Here is a 13,793-nt window from a genome sequence, read left to right as displayed (position 1 = left end):
CGACATATTTCTTTCCCCTTCTGTCCACCAAATCTACTCACAAGGCTCTAGTCGGCCCGAGGCTACAGCAGAAGATACTTGCCCAGTGTGCCACGCAGTTGGATTGAACCTGGAAGCAGGTGGTTAGGAAGCAAGCTTCTTACCATACAGCCACACCTGTACACACACACACACACACACACACACACACACACACACACACACACACACACACACACACACACACATATATATATATATATATATATATATATATATATATATATATATAACGTGAGAGAGTTAGGGGTTGGGGGTACAACCATATACATACATATATAAGGTTGAGGAGGATATTGGATTTAACCAAACCCAAGAGGATACAGGTAATACCGAGTAAGTGCTGCATACCGACTGTTTACACGACTTATATATATATATATATGTACACACACGCGCGCGCATATATATATATACGCGTGTATTAAAAAGAAATCTTTATTCGATATGGAGAAGACAAAAGAATCATTCCCTAAAATCAGTTTGATACTCCTGCGTTCGTAGCAACACTTCTATGTATAAAAATCATCAAAAACAATTTGCATGTTTAGAAACTTCAAATGCACATAGTTTCTAAGTGAACTTAGTTAGAACCATGTCTACGCATAATATGTATCTTTGTATAAAACCTTCAACTATAGTTTTAAGGACACATTGTCTTCATATCTTCTTGTAATAACATTACTGCTATGGCGTGTACACTTCCAGTGTTGCGAACTGGGTCCCAAGAAATATTCATTGCATTCATATTTCGACGTTTTCCAACTGATGTTGAGCGTATTTCCTGAAAATGTGCCTTAAACATTATTCTTAGATAATAGTCTTCAACAAATATTTAATTGTAAAGCAAAAGGTGGACGTAATGTGAGTTTGAGACCTGAGTATTGACTAAAGGAACATCTTAAATATACGATGATTCTTTAGTCAATAACAAATTAATACTTGTCACTCATATCTCACATAGTTTTTGTTGTTTCTGTTGTTGTTGTTCAGTTCTATATTTAAGAGATGGGGAATTATTTACATTATTTACATTTGACGGATATTTGTTCTCATCTTGTTTATTGTTAGCACAACGTTTCGGCTGATATACCCTCCAGCCTTCATCAGGTGTCTTGGGGAAATTTCGAACCTGGGTTCTCATTCCTAAGGTATTTTTCGATGTTATTATTATTATTATTATTATTATTATTATTATTATTATTATTATTATTATTATTATTATTGTTATTATTATTATTATTATTATCATCATCATTCAGGTCACTGCCTGGAATCGAAATTGGAATCTTGGGGTTAGTAGCCCAGGAGCATATGTCGTAATGGTTAAGAGCGTGGGCTACTAACCCAAGATTCCGAGTTCGATTCCAGGCAGTGACCTGAATAATAATAATAATAATAATAATATAATGATAACATCGAAAAATACCTTAGAACCCAGGTTCGAAACTTTCCCAAGACACCTGATGAAGGTTGGAGAGTATATCAGCCGAAACGTTGTGTTAACAACAAACAAGATGACAAATATCCGTCAAATGTAAATAATGTTATTGTTGTTGTTGTTGTTGTTGTTGTTATTATTATTTAGTTTTAATCTGCATGTTTGTTACAATCATTTGCCGAGACGCACCCAGCGTCCTGGGGCGAGAGAAGGCTAAGAGATGTTACAGTTTGACTGAGGTTTGGGGAGGGGAAGTGGCAGGGGCAGTAGCGAAATATTTTCATGTAATACAATACAGACATTTAAATGGATAGGGTTTTTCTAAGGATGTGGGTTTAGTTGTCAGCACATTTTTGTTGATTTCTCTGAGACATGGTTCTCCTGAGATGTTATCTAGATGTTTCTGACATCCCTTTTTACATCATACCGAGGGCACCTACGATAGCAGGAACAGTTCTCACTTTAAGATGCCACATCTTTTGTATTTCAATTTCCAGGCCATTAGATTTACTTAATTTGTCGAATTCCTTTACAGATATATTTTTATCAGTGGGAACGCTTCTATCAGTCTAAAAGTGTTTTCTTCCCTGTCTTTAACAATTATGTCTGGTCGATTAGCTTGGATCGTTCCGTCAGTGTTGACTAGAAAATCCCAGAGGATAGTGACATTTTTACCTTCAACAACTGGTTCGGGGTAATGTTCATACCAGTAAGCAGGAATGCTGATTTTGTAGTGATTACATATTTTCCCATGGAAATACTGTCCTACCCTATCGTGGCGAAATTTGTATTCGTTTTATTATTATTATTATTATTATTATTATTATTATTATTATTATTGTTATTATTATTGTTATTGTTGTTGTTGTTGTTGTTGTTGTTGTTGTTATCATTATCATGAAAGCCTCTCTGATAGTTCTTTATTACCGGTTATTCTTTACTTGAAAGCAGGCAACAACAAATCACCAAAGTAGTGCCTTCTCCTGTGACTCAAAGAGTGAATACTCTCCTGAGAATGTGAGCTGTACCCAACAATGCTGTCTTCTGGATCACCGCGAGCTTGACAGCAGCTCCAATTTTCTTATTATGTTTTTCAAATCTCTTGGAAACTGCTCCTAATGATCGAATTACCATCGGTATCACCATTACTTTCCTCACGCCGCATAAACTTTCCTATCTCGCCCTGCAGTGGCTGGTATTTCTCCATCTCTTCTGTTTTCTTACATTTCACTCTCGAATCGCCTGATATTGCAACATCTATTATCATTACTTCTATTTCATCTGTATGGATGAGCACGATATATATCCACTGGTAGTAAATCGTCTCGCCCCTATGACTTGGTCGCACTGCATATTAAAATTCCCAAGTATTTTGTAATGTTCGTTTTCCATTATTCCTTTGGCTTGTGTTCATGCCATTGTTCGGCTCTCTCGAGGTTTGCTTTACCACACAACAGCCAGTGGACGTATCTGGTCACATTATCGTGTCTCCTTTTATATTCGCGTTATGCGAGCTTACAGAACTCACTAACAATATGGCTTATACTTTCTCCCTTCTCAGAGTACATTCTACACTGTGGCGAGTCAGTGCTTTTATCAATATGATATTTGGAGTCGTTTGTTCTGAGAGCTTGTTCTCGAGCGCTTCACACTAATGCCTCCGTGGGCCCTTTCGAGTCTCCTTTCTGCTGCCATTGCCAAGTTCTATTCCAATCAATCTCATCTTTATTCTTCAAGAACTGACTATGCATTTTCTTGTCCTGCCAAATTTTCTTCATCTGCTCTCTCTGGTCTTTCTTAAATTGTATCGGATCTGCGACTTTGTTCACTTATAAGGTACCCTGTATTCCACCGCTTCAATAATTTCTTCTTTACTTCCCTTGACATACCAAGCCAGGCTATTCTCCTCTTCCCTTACACAACCTTCACAACACACTAATCCCCGTTCTCCCTCCATCCTCTTTACATACAGTCTTGACATCACTCTTGGGGTGTAGTTCCTTGTTCCTTGTCATTAATTTACGTTTTCTCCGGTCTATCTCTTGTAATTCATGCTTCTTCCGAGATACTATTCCTGCCCCATATCTCATCAAAGTAACAGCCCGCGTGTTAATTGCTCTAATCTTATAACGGCCATTTAGCTTCGATTGGAGCACAGGCCGAGTTCTCCTCAAATACTCTTTCCTGTACATTTCTTTCATCTTGTGTTCATTCATCTTATCTCTTTCAATGATACCCAGGTACTTACATCCTTTCTCTCCGACTTCCTTTATAGTTTTACCACTTTCCAGCTTGATCCCTTGGCTTTTACTGATTTTCCCTTTTTTGAGAATCATTACACCACATTTCTCGATCCCAAATTCCATGCCAATATCTTTGCTAATCATCTGCAAACTCTCAAACTCTCAATGCCTTTCTCAGTCTTAGCGAATAGCAATAGGTCATCCATAAACCACTGGTTGTTTACTTTTACCCTGCCTAGCATGTATGTACTCAACACACATCTTTCTTAAAACGTTCAGTAGTGGCAGTACACAAACAACAAATAGGAGACTGTCCCGTTGATAGATTCCTCTTATGATATTTACCTCTCCCAGCTTATCTTCTCATGCTGTGAGTTCAGTTCGCCACGTTGTCATTGAGTTTTGTATTAGCTTCAGAATATGGTGTGAGACCTTAAGCAGTTTAAGGCATTCAATAATCCACGAATGTGGGACCATGTTATATGCTTCCCTGTAGTCTACCCATGCCATCGGCAAATTTTTGTGTCTCTTCTTGCATCAGCCAGGATAGTCTTATCGATTAATCTTCGTTCCTCTGCTCTTAGGTTTACACCCTTTTTGTTCCACTGGTAGTAAATCGTTCTCATCTAGGTACTCACAGATGCTGCTTGATATGATGGCCGTCATCAGTTTCCACATCAGTGGCAAACAAGATATTGGTCGGAAATTTCCAATCGCATTCCCTTTACTTGGGTCCTTCTGGAATACTACCGTTCTTATTTTGTTATCCAGGCCGGTACTTGAATGTTAGTATTTCGTCCAGCTGTCTTGCAATTCTTCTGTGCAGAGCTGTCAAGGTTTTTAAACCAAAAGCCCTGAACCCATCTTGGCCAGGCGCTTTCCAGTTAGGAATTTTCCTGCATTGATCTCTAATCATCCCCTCGGTTATTCTCAGTTCCCCCTGCTGATACTCTCCCCTCTCTTCTGAGTGTCTTTAACCATTCTGCTTCAATTTCGTGTTGTTTCTCCTCAGGCCATATGTTTGATCAGAATCTTTTACTTTCTTCAGTATCCGGCACGGCTTTTCACCTTTTTCATTCCCATCCAATTCCTGATAGACTCGTTTCTGATTTTGTTGGAAAAGTCTGTTTAATCTGTTCTGCTCAATGTTTTGTTCATATCTCTTTGGTCTATATGCTTTAGCTTTCAACCTGTTTTAATTCCTCAATCACAACACTGATTCCCTTCCTGTTCACCCTTTACTTCTTCTCTAGCTCAGCATATTTCTCTCGCTGAACTTCATTTCTCTTTTTCCCCTCTAGAATATCAATATGCTTTCTGGTCGCGTAAATAGACTGTGTTATTCTCCTTTTCCACCATGGCTCCTTCAAGTTATGCTGACATTTACCTTTGACTTTCAAACCTAACTTCCGAGCTAAGATCGAGATTGCATTTATCAGATTCCTGGTGTCTGTGATGTTGTCAGTCTTGATATCACCAGTGATATCATCTATCTTCCAGACTCATTCATTGAGTTTCCTTCTGTCTACTTTTTAAAACCCTGTATGAAAGCTCTGTTCACCAGCGGTCCAAATATCAACGATTTCACTTGAACTGGATATTTGTTCCTCGGTTCTCTCATCGCTTTCCTAATGAATAATCTTAGCCTCATGCTCGTTTTCTTCCTTTAACTCCACTACCATAGTTTCACTATCTGCATTCTCTTCCCATCCTTCCCGTTCACCGCTGGTTTTACTTTCCCTAAGCACCCGTCGCTTAATGCTTTCTGGTTCAACTGGAGATAACCATTCATTCTTTCTGATAACTCTAACTTGGTCACACAGATATTGTTCACTTAATTCAAATAGGCCTCTGTCACTCCATGCCCTGTGCTTTCTTCTTCTTCTTCTTCTTCTTCTTCTTCTTCTTCTTCTTCTTCTTCTTCTTCTTCTTCTTCTTCTTAGACTTTCATACTTTAAATAAATACCAGTCTCGCACTGGTGTCGATGTAATCGACTTAATACCTCTCCCCCAAGCGGCCCTTGAGGCAAAAATTATTATCATAATTATCATTATTACTATTTAATTGTCTTTGCACAGCTTCTAACGCTGGAGTTGTACTACGGTGTCAGTTGTTCCCAGGGCTCCGACAATTATTGGTACTACTACCACTTTTTTCAGTGACAACTACTTAACCTCCCAAGCTAGCCTGTCATATCTATCGACTTTTCTTTCTTCTTTATCGCATACCTTGTTGTCAGCTGGGCATACTATATCTATGATCCAGCATCGTTTGCTTTCTTTCTCAATTAACGCTATGTCCGGTTTCCTATTACTATTATTATTATTATTATTGTTGTTATTATTATTATTATTATTATTATTATTATTATTATTAGAGGGAGAACTAGTCAGCAAACTAGAAGAGGCTATTAGTAAAGTCATCGTGACCGACGTGTTAGCAGTGAGAATGGCCCCTGACCATTTCCTTATCAAAGCTAAGGTCCGTGTGCTAAAGCACGAAGGAACTAAAGCCGTCCGATGGGCCCGAACGGTAGAGACGCGACGTGAAAACAAAACCACGATCAAGTTTTTGACGGATCAGGACGGACGCGGCTGCTTTGGGGAGGGTGATAGGTCGACGACGTTAGCGAACTTTACTTCGTGTCTAGACGGCCTTCCACGGTACTCAGTGACGGATGCGATATTCTGCAAAAAGCCGATTACAGCCACTGAAATACGGGAGGGAATGAGTGATTGTGCAAGTCACAAATCGTCCAGCTTGGATCGTCTGCCCTACGAATTCTATATATTCATGCCAGATTTGTTTAACAGCCTCTTGGCAGATGTCCACAGTAACTGGCAGCAGAACAGAAGAATTCCCAATGCTGTTAGACGGGGTGTGGTAATACTGCTGAGAAAAGACGCCGACAACGGGAACGTGCGAGGGAATTTTCGGCCCATAACTCTGCTAAATACAGAGTTTAAGATTTTGACCGACGTGTTAGCGAAAAGGTCAGCGCGTGTCATTGGTAATCTGGTCAGAGAGGCACGAACGTGTGCAGTGCCGATCAGATCTATTCACGACAACCTTCACCTTATGCGATACATCGTAGACAGAGCTGGGACTAAAGCTGGCTTCGGTGGGGATGCTGTTACCTCTTCTGTTTGTGTTGGCTCTCGAGCCACTGTTGCGGAAGGTGGAACAGTTGAGAGGCCTCCCTTTCGAAATTGTACTCGGGAGGGCAGTGTCGGATTACATGGACGACGTCACCGTCATGGTGTGGAAAGCCTCAGAAGTGGAGACGGTCGGCTCCATTGTAAAAGAATATGAGTCGGTGGCAAGGGCCAAAGTCAACGCCTACAAGTCGGTGGGATTGTGAGTGGTCACCTGGAGAGGCAGAACGATGCCGTCGGACGGTGTCATCGGATGCTGGACTGACGGACCAGTAAAACTGCTCGAAGTCTGGTTCGGTCCAGACCTCCAGGCGCATAAGAATTAGAAAGAAGTGACTAACAGGTTTTCTTGTCTTATCCAGAAATGGGCAGAGAGGACGTTGTCTCCGAAAGGTCGGACAGGGGTGGCGAATGCCTACATCGACTTCGTCATTATTTATCGTCAGGCCGTTGAGCCTTGCACCATTTACTACTTGATTAGATTGGAGCGTATCCTGTTTATTTTCTTGTGGAAAGGATATGTTCCAATGGTCAGGTGGTCAGTCTGCTGTCAACTTCCTCTGCGTGCCGACTTAGGCATGCCGTGGCTTTTAATGCACAGACACGCACTCAAGGTACACCACCTGCAACGATTTCTAGAAGGTGAACGTCTGTAGGCTCCGTTTGTGAAACACGCTTTTCCACAGCTCGTCTCTTCGACAGACCTGCAGTTCTAGGTAAAGGACAGGCCGAGACTGGGCGCCTGGTACTTACAATGTCGTCAGGCGCTCACTGTAGTCTACCTGTCGGGCAATAGGATCGGTGGATGTTCCACTTTAGCTATTTATAGAGGATTAGTAGCGGGGAAGCACGACAACCTCCTCGGGGTGGCTCTAGACGTCGACGAAGACGAACTGGCAAGTCTATTCCGGAGGACATTCCTGTCAAGTACTATTATGGATAATTTCCATATGACTTTGGCCTGGCAGTGTCACCGTGGGGTGCTACCGGTTCGAGATAAACTCTACAGGCACGGATGTGCTGTCAGACAGGCTTGTCTGAATTGATCGCAGAGCGACGAAACCGTTCAGTGCATTCGTTCAGTGTCCAGGAATTGCTGATTTGTGGCGTTATATCGTTCAGTGTCCGGGAATTGCTGACTTGTGGAGTTCCATTGAACAGCTGGTGTCGCGTGTAGGACCTGCTCCGTCTGTCAGTCGAGTCCATGATGATGATTGCCCTGCCACCCTCCCTTAATCGGGCAGGCAAGGAAGTTTTTCTTTGTCTGGTGACCGTGGCGAGAGATGTTATTTGGTGGATGAGGCTGAATTGAATGAGGACAGAAACTTTCCTCTTTTCCTCATCGACTTCTTCAAGTTTCACTTGAAAATGAAAGTGAGGGTGGAGAGGGAGAGTCTGTTCTTGATCGAATTTATGAAAAGGTGGGTGAAATTTGTGAAAATGGCAAGAGTGGATGGTGTCAGTCTCAGTGTAGACTTGTGAGTCGGAAGAAAGGAGTTGAAGAGGGCTCTCGTCGATAATATTTAGGGTGATTTTAGATGGTGGTGTTCTTTGATTATCTCTAGATATCCTCCTGTATTAGGGGGACCCCATCACTATCACCTTTTTTTCTTCCTTCTTTTTCTAGTGTCGTATACTATGTGTACTACCCTTCTTCTAATGTATGCCATGTATACTTTTTACTCTATCATTCCATTATATTATTCAGACGGCGAGCTTGCAGAAACTCTAGCACGCCGGCCAACCTGCTTAGCAGCATTTCATCCGCCTTAACGTTTTGAGTTCAAATTCCGCCGTAGTCGACTTTGTCTTTCATCCTTTCGGGATCGATAAATTAAGTACCAATGAAATACTGGAGTCGATGTAGTCCCTTCTCCCAAAATTTCAGGCCTTGTGCCTATAGCAGAAAGGATTACTATTTTCTCTTTACCAGAGGTTTTGTTGGAACTCCTGGAGTCTTGCATGCATAGCGGGCTTGCTACCTGTAGCACATAGTACCTTGCTGTTCGTTCTAGTACTTTTCTGATTATTCTGGCCGTGCCAAGGAGGCAAGCTATTGGCAACAGTTCTACTAAGCACTCTTTTCCAATTTCCTTTATGTTCCTCTTGATGCCTTCTGATACTGTTTCCAAGAACCCTACAACAAATAGTACTATCTTCACCTTCTTCATTTTCCATAGCCGGGCAATTTCGTACTTAAGAGGGTTGTATTTTTCTATCATTTTGCCTTCTGCCTTGAATATTCGTGGGTCAAAGGAGCATGCAACATCAACTATATAGCATATGTGGTGCATCTTGTCCACCACTACTAGGTCCGGTTTGTTATGCTTTAGCACCTAATCTGTTTGGATTGGAAAATCCCAGATGATTTTGCTAGTCTCCGACTCCGTCACTGTCTGCGGTCTGTGCTCATACCACGTCTTACCTCTCCCTAGACCCCACTTTGCGCACAGTTTCCAATGCTCATTCCTCAGGTAGAACCTCAAGTTCATGGCCAGAGCTTGGTCCTGCGCGGCCAGTATAGTGCTCTCGGTCTCTTTTTTAGGGTGCCTTTCATCAGCCATTCCCACCTAGTTTTTCCAGCAACTTCTGTTGTGGCCACATGGAATTGATTGTAGTTCCTTCTTGCATAATTCTTCTTCGTGCCCTTGTTGTACATCTTCCCTTGTTTTACCTTTTTTCTATGCTCTCAATACTCCCTCGTTCCCAATTATCACTAGCAAGGTTTCCTTACTTTGGGTTAGGTATCTCATGAAGCTCTCGAGTTTCATACGCACGCTGTCTTCCAAACTTATCAATCTCCTTTCTCCATTTGCTCTCTTCATGTATAGGCGATCAGTGTCTGCACGTGGATGACAGGCTCCATGCATTGTTAGGAGCTTTGTTGACTTCCTATTCATCTCTTTTAGCTTCTCCTCTGCCCACTTCAGGATTCCAACGCCATGCCAAAATCTTGCGACTGCGCGCGAGCTTATTGCTGAAATTATGTTTCTGACATTCAGCTTTGATGCCAATATTTTTCTCACTTGTTGCATGTGCTCTCTTTTTGTCGTTTCCTTCTTGTCGTGGTGTTTGATTCCATCGGCCTCAAGTATTCCCAGGTATTTATCGCTGGAGTGGGGTTGAGTTCCCTTCATCATTTCACCACAAGGCAACCATATACCTTCTATCCTGGCAAACGTTCCTCGTCTCATCATCGTCGTAACACATTTTGAGAGTCCAAACTTCATCTTAATATCAATGGAGAAAATCCGCACAAACTGAACTAGGTTGTCCAGTTCTACCTTAGATTTTGAGAATAGCTTCAGGTCGTCCATAAATAATAAGTGGTTTAGTTTTCCCTTACCTCTTCCCAGATCATACCCCAACTTTGTTTTCTCTAGTATTTCACTCAAGGGGATCATTCGCAGCACGAATGTCTTCTCCTAGGAACCCCACATCCCTCATCATCGCACTACGAACCTTTGCACTTCAAAACCATGGAAAGAGCATTTTCGGTAAAATTTTGTTTTTAAATTGTTAATATTTTCAGAGGGAAAAGTGAGTGATTTAAGGGCGATTTGACTGTTGTTTCTAGCACATCCAAAGGCAACCCTCCTTCTTTCACTCTCGCATATATTGATGTTTTTCAATATTTGTCCCCATAAATACATTTACATACTATAAAAAAGAAAATTTGAGAAATTATGAATTGCTTGCAACCCCACTGTCTGCCTCCGGTTGTTTCAGTTCAGAAATTAAAATATTGGAGAGCTTGAGAAGGTCATTGAGAAGGTCCACAGTGATTTTAAAAAAATTACGGAGATGTACTTGCATAGCAAGTGATATGATCTGAGATCGTGTGCTGATACAAAAACAATTGCAGCATGGAAGATGTTTGTAAGCAATTCAAGATCACACGAAACACTTAGTTTCACTTCAATATTTAAAGTTCATTTGTGTCAAAATATTTTCGTCCCTTTGAAAGCTCAAAAGTGATGCAGCACGAAGTTTTGTCAGTGAACAGGTCGCGGTTTCAAAGCGACGGTGGGGGTAACAAATTTAGATTACAATTTATTTTGTTATTTTTCTTCCACCAATGGACCACGCGTGTTACTTCGGTATCATCTTTCCATAAAATGTGTTTAATGGGAGAAAAATATTGAAAAAAACATCTCTTCATGTGAGAGTGAAATGGGAGGGTGGTTTGGGTTGTGCTAAAACCAACAGTGAAACTTCCCTTGAATAGTTTCATTTAATAAATAATGTTTTTATATTACGTATACATTAATAGAATAAACACGGTGACGCTCATATGTGAGAGAAGGGCAGAATGTGAAGAGCGCCACCAAACGCCAATGAGAAAAAGCGCATGCGTACGAAACCAATTTCGATTTGAAAAACAATACAGACGATAGTCGAATTTTTTTTCGAAAAAAGGGACACAAAAGACAACGGAACCCATTGTTTCAAGAAGGATGACTCAGAAGATCGTTTGAAAAGTAAAGGCTCTGTTTTTAACATTATTCGAAGTGAAAACATTAATTTCGAAAATGTAAGCAGTGAAAGCCCTTCCATGAGCGAGGCAGTGGATGAGTTAACTACAAATAACAACAACAGCAACAACAACAAAAACAACATTAGCAGCACCATCAACAACCACAACAGCAACAAAACCAACAATGACAGCAACAAAAGCAACAGAAGCAATGACAAAGACAAGGAAGGCGCTGAGACACAAACCGGTACAACGGCTTGGAACAGCCTTCAAAGCTTTCTTTCGCTGGAGTAGCCCAGTCTCTTCAGAGAATACGATTTTCTGAAGAAGAATTTAAATATGCTAGGCAGCTAGTTGAGAGAGACGGACTAGCTGTAAAGTTGAATACCCTACCTGAGACAGTGACGTAGCGTACAATCGGGTTAAAGTTAAGGAGGGTGGAAAGAGCCACATAGGCTCAAATAGAACAAGCTTTGGATTCTGTCTGGAATCTAAAAGAATATATACAAAGAAGAAAGGGCCTGTGGAATTGTGGACGTTCGATTCCACACCGCAGAAGAAGGCAAACAACACTCTCTGAATCCCTACAAAAGCGAGGAACTCTTGCTAGTTCTTTACTACTGCAGTCAGAGACTGGCCAAAACTATAATTCAGCAGGTGCCGCCAGAAATAGAGATTCCTTACCGAAATGCAGCAGTGATGATAGACGTCGAGGAAAACTTGAAAATCCTCGAAGCCTATCAAGCCAAAAAGGAAAATTGACAAAGTGGCTAAAGAACCTGGCACGGGTGGGGCCCTGATCAATTTAGATCAGTCTAAAGCTTTCGATAGAGTCGACCATCTATATCTGGCGGCTGGTTTTAGGCCTGTATTTAAAAGCTGGATCGCTGCAATGCACAGCAATATCTGTTTAGTGGTCAGAGTGAACGGTCATCTCTCAGAGCCATTCAACATCATGCGTTCGGTCCGGTAAAGTTGTCCCCTCTCGTCTCTCTTGTACGTACTGACTCTCGAGCCACTACTACAAAAACTGGAAGCGTCGAGAGGCATCCCACGTAACCTAGGACGTGGGAGATGCGTACCGGCATATGCCGACGACGTCACCGTAGTGGTGTCGGATCATAAACGCAGAAATGATCGGCACCGCTCTCAGGGACTACGAGGCGGTTTCAGGAACGACAATTAATCAGGAAAAATCAGTGGGCTTGCGGCTCGGTACCCAGAGAAACAAGCTTCTTACCACACAACCACGCCGGCGCCTATAGCCATGCCTGTGCTTATAATGACTAAGATTATGTAGACATAAAGTAAATTTCTAACGTAGATGATAGAATATCAAATTACATGAGTTGCAATGGATATAACTGACAACAAAGTGGGAGTAAATTTTCAATTATTGGTGTACTCAAATATTGCAAATAACTTATGGCACTTTGTAATAAATACCTATTTAGACACCGCCCTAAACTGACGTTTTTGCCGAAAAATCTTATATTCGTCGGTGATACTACCTTCTTACATCAACACTCTCTGAAGTGAAGTTCGACTCCTCAGTTCTGAACCTTTATGTTTGGTGATTAAATTCTTTTTACCCCCCCCCCCCCAAAAAAAAGACAGTTAAATAATCAAATAAAGCTGTTTTTATTTACAATGCAATCAATTTTTGTGTTCGTCTTATTTCAAGGGCAATAATCCGTGCAAGAAATAATTAATTTATTAAGAGTAATTTCCCTTTAATCTATTTCATATACATAAACACTGAAGATATATTATTTTAAGATTTAGATCTTTCGAATAATAAATAAAACAACTGGATAATCACAGGTTGTAAAATGTACATTTTTTTCTCTTCATTTTAGAGAAGCAAAAACAAAAATAATCATTAATTAAACTCCTAATTTAATTCACCTCAAGGAGAGAATTTTGCAGAATTCCGGAGAAGACAAGTGAAGACTAAATAAACAATTCCGAAGTGTTTTCACTTCTCCACTGGAAAATATGCAAATAAACAAGCCTGAGGAGTCTATCAATGCAATGAATCTATTTGGAAAAGAGGCAACCATCGATTGCATCAACATAACAGAAGAGGATGTAATATCGGCCATTGACAAGATGAGATCAAACTCAGCAACAGGCCCAGATGGACTCCCGGCTGTTCTCTTAAAGACATGTAAAAAGGCTCTTGCAAAGCCACTGCAGATACTTTTTCAGAGTTTCCTTGCATGTGGTAAACTTCCCAACATGCTAAAAGAGGGTATAATATGCCCCGTTCATAAAAGAGAGAGCAGAGTAGATGTTAAAAGCTCCAGGCCCATCTCTCTTCGTATTGTCTATTTATCTTTTTGAAGGGTTATGTCAATCCTTTTAAAAGATTATTATTATTATTATTATTATCATCATCATTATTATTATTATTATTAAGGCGGCGAGCTGGCAG

Source organism: Octopus bimaculoides, chromosome 6 (genome assembly GCF_046866305.1).
Source record: "Octopus bimaculoides isolate indiv1 chromosome 6, ASM4686630v1, whole genome shotgun sequence".
Classification (NCBI taxonomy): domain Eukaryota; kingdom Metazoa; phylum Mollusca; class Cephalopoda; order Octopoda; family Octopodidae; genus Octopus; species Octopus bimaculoides.
Note: the sequence above shows the minus strand (reverse complement) of the source record.